At 35.9% G+C, this 10,784-nt stretch overlaps 1 protein-coding gene across 12 annotated transcripts in view; it reads right to left on the reverse strand.

Annotated features, from left to right (window-relative positions):
• The window catches only part of LOC140155397 (uncharacterized), a 127,627-nt gene extending 116,898 nt beyond the window's left edge, over positions 1-10,729 (reverse strand). For all 12 annotated transcript variants that reach the window (XM_072178227.1, XM_072178231.1, XM_072178235.1 and 9 more), the window contains exon 1: positions 10,644-10,729. The gene's annotated coding sequence lies outside the window, so the exon portion shown is untranslated. The remainder of the gene's footprint in view (positions 1-10,643) is intronic.
• Between the last annotated feature and the right edge of the window lie 55 nt (positions 10,730-10,784).

Genomic DNA, 10,784 nt, shown 5'->3' on the forward strand with positions numbered 1-10,784 from the left:
TTGAAATCATTAATAGACTATGACATGAATACAAATTATCAATTTTCATTATCGAAATAAAAATAACTTGATCTTAAAATATCAAATTTGGGAATTTTTTTTTTTTTTTTAGACCAGTCAACCTAATGAATGATCCTAGCATTTAGATTATTCAATAAGTAGGAGTCCAGGTAATTAATTAATACATAAAGAATTACAAAACCGAAAAAAAATGGGACAAAAACTAGAGGAAAAAAAAAAAAATAGACATTAGTATATGACATGAATTTTACAAATTATCAAGTGCTTTTCATATTCATTAAAATTTGCATAAAATAACAAAAACAAATATCTTGAACTTTTTTTTTTTTTTTTTAACAATGTTTTTGGGTCAACCATGAATGATCCTAGCATTTGCAGTAAGGTCTAGGTCCAGGGACACTACACTGAAACCGAGGCCCGATTAAAAATAAAAAAATCTTTAAAAAGTACTGAAAAAAAAAAAAAAATTTTTTTTTTTTTTTTTTTTTTAAGTTTTTGATTTTTTCGGTACCCGGGAGGGTATTTCCTACCCGGTGAAAATGATAATCTCAAAATGTATTGAATTTGAATGCATTTTGGTATATGACGCAAATTATCAATTTTCATATTAAAAATAACAAAATATCCCTAGCATTTAGGTCTAGGTCCAGGGACACTACAAAACCGAAAAAATAAAAACTTTTTTTTTTTTTTTTTTTTTTAAAAAGGGTATTTCCACCCGGTAATGTAATCTTGCGACCGAAAATGCCAGTAGTGCATGACCAACATGTGCACTATATATGGTGATTGTGATTGTGTCCACTTTTCCTTTTTAATTCATGGTCCAGCCTGAACCTTGTTGACTTGTTTTGTAACTCCAATACACTGTACAACATGTAGTTTGTTTTAACAATTTAAAATAATGTTTAAATGGTCCATTAAAAACCTAAAAGGTTTAGGCTAGCACATGGATAAATATCATTGAAAAAGTTGCCATCGGCATTTGGAGATTGGCCATTTTGCTGATGACCCGCACATGAATATCAAATATATCAAATATAGTGCCACACATGCGCAGTGTACAGTGGCGTGTAAAAACAAGAAAACAAAATGGTGATTTACACCCTGATTCTACAGCAGCAATCAAAAACCAATAGCCAAAATAATAACTAGACTTAGCTGTGGTCTAAGACCACGAACACAGCCGTGTTGTGACCCCTTAATGATCTTTGACCCCAAAATTTATGAAAACGGCCATAGACATTGGCTAATGTCAATGCATGGGTGCACGTGGCACCACTTTGCTGTGGCAGAAGGGGCATTTTGAATGTTTTTGTCTCAGACCGGAAGTAACCCTTTAAATGTCCTTTGACCCCAAATAAAAAAATACCACATATGAATTGGGTGACCACAATTCATTTGTGAACATACCGTTACTGTCCTACGTTTTTCTTAGCTAATAAAATTTTTTGAATGTATTTCGTTTTATACCGGAAGTGACCCCTTAATGACCATTGACCCCAAATCTGTGAGGACCCCATAGACACTGGCTAATAACAATGCATGTGTGCAAGTGGCGTCACTGTCCCACATGATTTGTGAAAGAAGAAGCATTTTAAAGGTATTTCGTTTTATACCGAAGTGGCCCTTAATGACCTTTGACCCTAAATAAAAAATACCACATATACACAGGGTAACTACAATTTATGTGTGAACATACTGTTACTGTCCTATGTGTTTCTTAGCAAATAAAAATTTTTGAAGGTTTTTCGTTTTATACCGGAAGTGACCCCTTAATGACCTTTGACCCAAAATCTGTGAGGACCCCATAGACACTGGATAATAACAATGCATGTGTGCAAATGGTGTCACTGTCTTACGTAATCTGTGAGAGAAGAAGCATTTTTAGTTGAAATCACGTTTTTGACCCCTATGACCCCTGCGTGACCTTCGACCCCACGAGTTTCATATGACATGTAGGGGCATGGTCAATGATGGTTGTGACCAAGTTAAGTCAAAATCGGTATAAGCATGTAAGTGCTAGAGCAAATGTAGTGGTCGGCAGAAAGAAAGAAAGAACCTGTAAGAAAAAAGACACAGCCGTGACTAACGTCACGGCTGTGTAACAATACACATGTACATTGTATGGTCACCCAAAAATGGAGCAGCCGTAACATGTATACGCTTTCTTCACACTTCAAGTTTGGTTTATTCTAAAAGTATATACCTACATCTATTGTAGAAAGTTTGGTGTCATTGTGTAGAATACAATTGTGTCAAATACAAAAACTCCCAAGTCAATTGGACAACTACTTTGAGGTTTATCAATGACAATGTGTCAATGGAGCAGCCGGGGCGGGGGAGCCCCATACATGTAGGGTTGTGCACAAAATTGTGAAAATATGGCAAAGTTCAAACTGTACAACTAGCATGGACCACAAATTGCATATCATCATGGATTATAGATCTACCTCATAGTATATCAATTGTAAAAAAAGATGTAATTTACAAATTGCCTAATTAAATGCTAATTAACTTTGTTGATTCGGCATCCTTGTAATATGTGATGCGATCAAGCAAAGTCAGTTGGAACTTGGAAATATTGATTGTGAGATATAGCTATTCAAAGGAAATATTTCCTTTTGTTTCCTCTTGTTTTGGAAACCCTTTAATTGCTCATATCATTGGAAATGGTTGTTGAATTCCAATGGTGCTTTCTGCAAAATCCTATAAGAAACTGAACTTTTTTTTTTTAAGTGAATCAAAATTGGGGATATTTTTTCTCATTTTACATTATGTTAACTTACACATGTACATGTATACTGTACACAAAAGATGACCAATTCATGACATGCGACCATGCATTTTTTACTGAATTCTGAAGTTCTGTTGAATTTTGTTGCACGAGTATTGATTCACAGCTTGTTGCATGCATTAAGTACTATAGTTTTCTAACTTCCATCAAAGACAAGTAATACATGTATGTTCTTTCAAGTACGGTACATCATATTTTATTTATGTAGTCAACAACTTTACAATAGAAAATGTACATATTTATATTTCACATGTTCACTATTATTAGAGACAAGAGTCAGTAAATTTGATAATTGATACACAATGCGGGTGTGTGAAAATTACCCTTCCAATTAAATGCAACATGCCAGAGAGCGATTGCCAAATAGGGTGCAACTCTACTAGTCTTTTTACAAGACTGCCCTACCCCTACCCTAAACCCTAAACTCCGTAAACGAGGTCTGACTCAAGTCTAGCAAGTCACAGATTACGGAGGGAGAGTGACACCACTTGCACACATGCATTGTTATTAGCCAGTGTCTATGGGGTCCTCACAGATTTTAGGTCAAAAGGTCATTAAGGGGTCACTTCGGCGAAAAAACCTTCAAAATTTTTTTTATTTGCTAAGAAAAACATAGGAGTAAGTAGCTTCTACAAAATTTTTTGCATTTTGGTATTTTTTCATTTTAGGGTCAAAAGGTCATTAGGGCATTCCTGTCGGTATAAAACGAAATTCCTTTAAATGCACCCTATTATTCGGTAATTGTACCCATCCCATGTACGGTATGTTATGAACAGTGATGAAAGAGTCCATTTGAACAACATACATCACACTTAAGGGGGTACTACACCCCTGGCCAATTTTTTGCCTATTTTTGCATTTTTCTCAAAAATTATATAGCGCGTTGGTGACAAGTAAGATATATGTATATTATAGGGGCAAGGACTACACTGAAAAATCAGCAACTCAAGGCAAGTAGTTATTGATTTATTGATCAAATATTGGTTTTCCCTCATTTTTGACTGTAACTGGACACAACTGTTGTCTGTGGTGAAATAAAATTTCCAGTGTAGCAGTTGTAGTCCTTGCCCTATAATATACATATCTTACTTGTCACCAATGCTCTATAATTTTTTTTTTTTTTTCAAAAATAGGCACAAAATTGGGCAGGGGTGTAGTACCCCCTTAAATCATCTTGTTTCTTGGTTGAGTCGGCAATTTCAGAACTAGCTGTACTTATTGCCAACTTATCCATTGTCTTAGTTGAAACCTTGATTTACTGTGCAAGGGCCCTTTTCAGCGAGGATGACAAACAGTTAACAGAGAGGTAGACAAAAGGCCTGTCAAAACTGTTCCGCTTGTGCCTTGTCCAAACACTCAAGTATCAGAAGGATGGTCCACAATAGACTGATTCACGCAACTGTGCATGAATAGGGGATTAAAAATCTGTGAAGTAGGACCATGCTTCTTCTTTTGTCCAATTTGCCATCAACATTTCAAATGGAAACATTTGGACTACCAGCAGGTAGGCAGGTCATGCAGCTAGCTCTGCTGGCTCTGCACTACTAGGGGTGTTATTTTCGAGTATTTATGCTCCCGGGTATCCGAAAAATTTTTTTCGGGCGGGTATCCGGGTACCCGAAAATTTACTATCTCCAAATTAATTCAGGAATGTGAGATGAAATTCAAAAAAAAAAAAAAAGATACAGCGTCGGTAAAACAAAGCAAGGCACCACATTTACCTGTATTTAACAACATGCAATCGCCAGATTGCAGCCTCAAAATCAGCTATTTCGCTCAGATAGTTTATAAATATAGTTTTGGTAGCACAGAGTTCCACTAAATTGCCCATTTTTTAGTCCAAAATGTGTGTAAATAAACCATTTTACCGCGACCACCTCGTGAGTCAACATTACTATAATTTTGGCGCAGCCATGCTGTTTGAGTTCATCTTTTTAATTGGTTGAGTCCGGTGAACTAGCTGTACTCGGCCCAGATAGGGTTGAACAGCCATTTTCAGCGAGATGACAAACAGTTCAGAGTAGCTGATTTTGGTATCAGAAGGATGGGTATTTACAATTTTCTGTGAAGCGGGACCATGCTTCTTCTTTTGTCCAATTGCCATCAACATTTCAAATGGAAACATTACTACCAGCAGGTAACATGCCCTTATGCACTACTGAAGGCCAAGTGCAGCTGCAGGGCCTCAGATTCGTCGAGAATCACCGAATTGATTCTCGTAACGATTCTCGTAACATCGTAACATTTGTTGCGAGAATCAGTTTCTTTCATTGAATAATACAGTAAGTGAAGCGACTCGGATGGTTCTTGATTCTCGCAAACTGGCACGAAATCTAGGCCCTGAGCTGCAGGAAGAGAAAATATCATACGTCCAAACACTGCGTGGGCTGGCCGTGGGTAGCTTGAGATACTCTAGCAAAAATACAGGTTTACATAAATCTTACATTATCTGTATTTCAGCTAGAGGACCATATGTAGCGCTTCCAGGTTTTTTGAAGAACAATACTGTTACGTAAGACAAAGAAACCCGCCCTACACATTACTTCATTGTACTTATTGCAATTTGCACATTACGTAATCAACAAATTTAAATTATGCCGTATTTTTTCAAAGATCATCTCATAATCATATGAAGTAAGCTGAATACGATCTGTACTTTTGTAACATTCCTAAGTTTTGATCACCTATTATCGGCGAATTTGTTTGAAAACATGTGAGTTCATATTGTGTAAACATAATTAGCATGGACACAAATGAAATTACAATGCAATACAATGCAATTTGAATGCACGTACAGCAGATCTATAGTATGGCCCATTTCACGGTTAGGCGCCACTTTTTGATTTTCAACATATCTGGCCGGGTGTGTAAAAAATAATGGGGTTACAGATTTGACTGTTGGTGATTTTTCATTGTCTCTGTATACATGGCCTACCTCCACTAGCTTAATCGGCATTTCTGCTTTTATCTTTCAGGGCGCACAGGGTTCAGAAGTGGTCAAAAAACCACATTTCACTAGCAACCTGGAAACAGACATTTATTTTCCAATGCTGCCACTTTTAACTACATATGTTGAGCCTACCAGCTGCTTTTGTTGTTTTTATGTCGTGAACAAGTTGCACTATACAGCCATACATGAACAAAATATTAGTTGTCAGTTTAACTACCATGAGAACCATTTAAATTTCTGAATTCGGATGTGACATTTTCCGTTCACATCTATGTACCTTATTCAATGTGGAATAGATCGACTAATAGCCTACTTTACATGAATGGCAAACTAGTGTGTTTTAGTAAAGTTCAGAGTCTTGTTACTATTTGTTGAACAAATTACACTTGTTGCTCTTAATATGTAGATACAGCGATATTTTTGCAAACAAATTCTGTTCACAATTTAGTCACATCCGATTAATTTTCCAAATAGTATAATTTATTAGCAAAATATGTGGCAAAATTTTTTCTCCTTGATTTAAAAAAACTCCTGCTATGAGCTATCTAATGACACCATTTAATGAAAACTCCTTCATCAACTTAGCTTGCAGATGTTATTTCAAAGTTTCCGTTCACATGTGTCACTCACATCCATGGTACCTATCACATCCAAAATAGTTTCTTCAAAGAACTAAGACAGGAATGGGACTAGGATGCCAGTTTGAAGTTATTTCATTACAGGTTTGTGGGGGATCAAAAGGCACAACAAATCTTTAACTCAGTAGGCCCTATGCCTTCTTTAATTGTGATAGGGGACTCAAAAAGCTTCAGTTTCCATTCACATGTCACATCCTCAAAATTAGTAGTTTTTAGGCCAAAATACTAAAACAACATGATATTTGACTTTCTAAAATAGGTTTATTATTTCGTACATGTCATATATGATTATTTCATGGCTTTGTCATTGTCTTTAGGGGATAGTTTTGTATACAATTTACAGATGCGGATGTGACATTTTCAATTGTGAACGGAATATTTCAGTATTCTAAACATTTTGCTTGTCAAAAATATAAAGGGTCAGGAAAAACATTTTAGCATTGCTCAATTCAATAGAATCTAACAAAATATATGTGTTAGAAGTGCCCAAAGCTTATATTTTTGACAAGCAAACTGTTTATAATAATGAAATATTCTGTTCACAATTGAAAATGTCACATCCGCTTCTATAAATTGTAAACAATGTTTTAAAATGAACACTATATGTTTCAATATATCGCATTTAATTTACTGAGTGTGTGAAAATTCTTTGAATCATTATTTTCTGAAACATACTCTGCTTTACAGTGTGTGGTTTCCGTTCACATTGACATCAGTCACATCCAAAATTGCACAAACATTAGAATCTTGAATTCGACCTGTGTTTTCCCCGGGGTGCCAGTTGAACCGTCAATGAAGTCATCACCGACCAAAATTTCGCGGTAAAAGGGTATCTTTTTAAGCATAGGCCACGTCCAGCGGGACGCTAAAAGGGTCTCAATTTTGGTGTTTTCTGGAAAAAGGGTACCTTTTTACAATAGATATGTCGGCGTTTTGGGTTCATGAAAATCAAAGTCCAGCATTTGGCGTCAGCCGCTGTTTTCGTTCCTGATTGTAAACAACTTCTTACTTCCGGGTCTGTAAGTGTAATATATTAGTCTTGTGCCCGGTCTTGTACCATGATTAAAACTCGGTGATGTTTGTGCATGCTGCCGAGCGGGCTGCGAGAGACGGGCGTAGAGACTATGAATTTTGTACAAGGTACAGATACTGTGTAATCGGAATGGATTACGACATACGTTTGACTGCTGAACCAGATATGACAGGAACCATGCCTTTTGGAAATCGTGAAGTGACATTTGCCATCGCTGTTTGTCACCCGCAAAACCGGGTTAAACGGGGAAAAAAGTGCTTTATATTTCAGATTTCAGAGCTTAGCGCGGATCATGGATTCGGCCCAGGATTCAGCACTGAAATCAAAGGTAAATAGCTACGCTTATTAAGAAAATGCATATTGCCAAGAATAGGAAATAAAACTTTTCCACTACAAATAACCTGTTGGTGTATGATCTTCCCAGGATGTACTTGTACTAATTGGATACCAATGAAATGATTGCAGCTTGTTTGTTGTGTATGACCACAATTTTGTGTTAAGGATGATATTCCAGGCTATTTCATATTATAACAGAAATTGTATGTAAAGGGATTGGAAATACACTAGGTAAATATTGCTTTCTACCTTCGTCAGTGAAGGGTCATTGGGACATGTAAGGTCAGTGATATGGGTACCTTTGTTTGCACCATGGCTGTGGTCAGTGATTTGGGTATCCTTTTTTCATAGCAGGTCAGTGGTAAGGGTTACCTTTCAGCCCTTGGGCATGTCAGTGTTTTGGGTGAAAAATAAAAGTGTCTGGTCAGTGATGACAACATGCAATGGTATATGAGTGGCACCCCCGGGGTGTTTTCAAACTGGCTGATATTATTTGTGAGCATTACCCATATCATGACCTTCAAAGCTGTGAAATATCAGAGTCATTCACTTATTATTAAAATTGTTGAGTAAACCTTTTCATGTCAATTTCCCTTTTTTACCACAAAAATTACATTTAAGTGGCCATAAATTTGTCATTACACAACAAAATTTGCCCAAATTTGGTCAGAAGGGAGCCTATGACATACTTGTTTATTCTAAATATCTATTGTATGTATTGGACAGTCAAAGTATAAATATAGGCCCTACATGTACACTACTCAATATTTATCAAATTCGTTTAAAAATTACATAATATGAGATAATAAATCATAATTTTCTTCAAGAAGTAGAGAGATTTAAGCTGGGAAATGATATTTTTATGAAAATCTGGTCTTATTTGGAAAAGAAAAGCCCTATTAAATGAAATTTAATCCATTTTGAAAATTTCGAGTTTTTTTCACCAAAAGTGGCGCCTAACCGTGAAATGGGCCATAGAAATAACGTGGCCTGCTTGCGCTTGTAGAATTGAACTACAACTAGCGATGACAGATGACGTCATCAAATCAGGCCCGTAGACGTGCCGATGTATAAAACATCAACTTTATATCCCATTTTATCACTGTCAATCGTCAATAAAAAAATAAATATTTCTCCTAAGTTACACTAAGAAAAAAGTACAAACTTTCATTTTATTTTACCATATTTCCCTGTAAAGTGTAATTATAGCCAAAATATTAAATTCTCGATCATGAGAGCCAACTTGGTACAGTTTTTGCGCCGAAGCACTACGTAAATACCGGGCGCTTACGGGCAAAACACAGCTTTTGAGAATTGACCAATCACACGATCGTTGCTAGGCAAGGTCAAGATTCGGTCATGCAGGTCGCGCGATCATGTTATTCTATGAAAAGTACGCTGACACAGAAGGTACATCCTCTCATGATCGAGAAATTGTTATTTTGGCTATAGTGGCCATATTTTCAAGAAGAAAATCAGAAATTTTTGCTTACGATCGGCCATTTTGGAGCAGAAATCAGACTTGGGTACCTCGTGAGAATTCGGATTTTCTCATTTAATCGCATTGAATTGTGGGACATATTGAGTGGAAACCATTTAAAAACACCCGTACATTGTATATGTGATATCATTGCATTCTGCTAGCGATAGAATGAATTTTTCGTGTCAAAATCAGCGACATCCGCATTTTTTGGGTTGAAAATCGCCCATATTTTTCCTTTTTTATCCAAATGGGGAGGGTTGGGGAGGAAAGTAAAGCCGGAAATATGTAATTTGGGATGTTTTCTGACCTAATACATTCAACACTTTAGCTGCGCAATGCAGCGCATTTTGGTTATTGGCAAATTAAAAATGGCATTTTGGATCATATTTTTCTCAAATATGATCGATTTCAGAGCCATTGTGGAATTACCTCAACCCTTTGACTTGGTGTAACTAGCTTTGAATATTTACGCATGTAAAGAGTAAGTTTAGACCTAAATATTTAAAGAAATTGTAAAAATAGAAAGATTTTATGTTTACCGTTTCATCCACCCGTGGTACATATTTTCCCCTGTGACACAAAATGGTACGTGCCGATTATATTACGTTAATAAAATGTGGACGATTCCATTTCTCGTGAGGGGGGTTATATATTTAGGCTTAGAGGGGTTACCCAGGCATGGCTAGGAATGGTGAATGGACTGATGTATGCTTGTTTGTTTGACTCAACAAATTGTTTTTGTATTCCAGTATATTTATTGATTCTAAATAGGCTTGAATCATTGATGTTCACCTGATTATTTTGAGTCTATTGACTATTTTGTTTGCTTGTTTACTTATTTGATTGCTTGGTTGCTTGTTTTAATGTTTGTTTGTTTGTATATTTGTTTATTTGTTTGTTTGTAGTCATTCACTTGTTCGCTCATTCGTTTGTTTTATTTGTTTGTTTGTTTGCTTGTTTATTTTTTCGTTTGTTTGTTTGTTTGTTCTTTTGTTTGTTAACACAAGGACAGACATAAAGAAAACAAAAAGAGACATTGCAAAGTATCATAAAATTTATTTTTTATTCTTCACATTCAATTCAAGTAACAACAATCAATAAAAAATTCATGCTTTCAAATTCATCTTCCAAGTTCCATATTTTTGACATTCTTCCCATATTGCAAGATGCATAAGCTTACCCTTTTTGTCTGAATATGTCGGCAATACATGAATACTTAGTACATACCCCACCCGTGCGTGACGTCATTAATTCATTTCACGAAATATGCAAGAATAAAAGAAAATTTAATGCGACGAATTTCTTACGTTTATAGGTCATTAAATGAAACTCAAATTACACACGTTATACTACATATTTTGTACTAACATTTAATGATATAAACTTACCATTTGACAAACGTGAATAGCACCAAATGGGACAGAAAAGTGCTCAAATGTCGGCACACCACAAATAAAAATGGAAGCGAAGCCAAAAATGACCTGAAATTGACCCGAATTGACCTGCGTGGTGGTGCGCTTTTTTAATAG

The sequence above is a fragment of the Amphiura filiformis genome, chromosome 6 (genome assembly GCF_039555335.1).
Source record: "Amphiura filiformis chromosome 6, Afil_fr2py, whole genome shotgun sequence".
NCBI lineage: Eukaryota > Metazoa > Echinodermata > Ophiuroidea > Amphilepidida > Amphiuridae > Amphiura > Amphiura filiformis.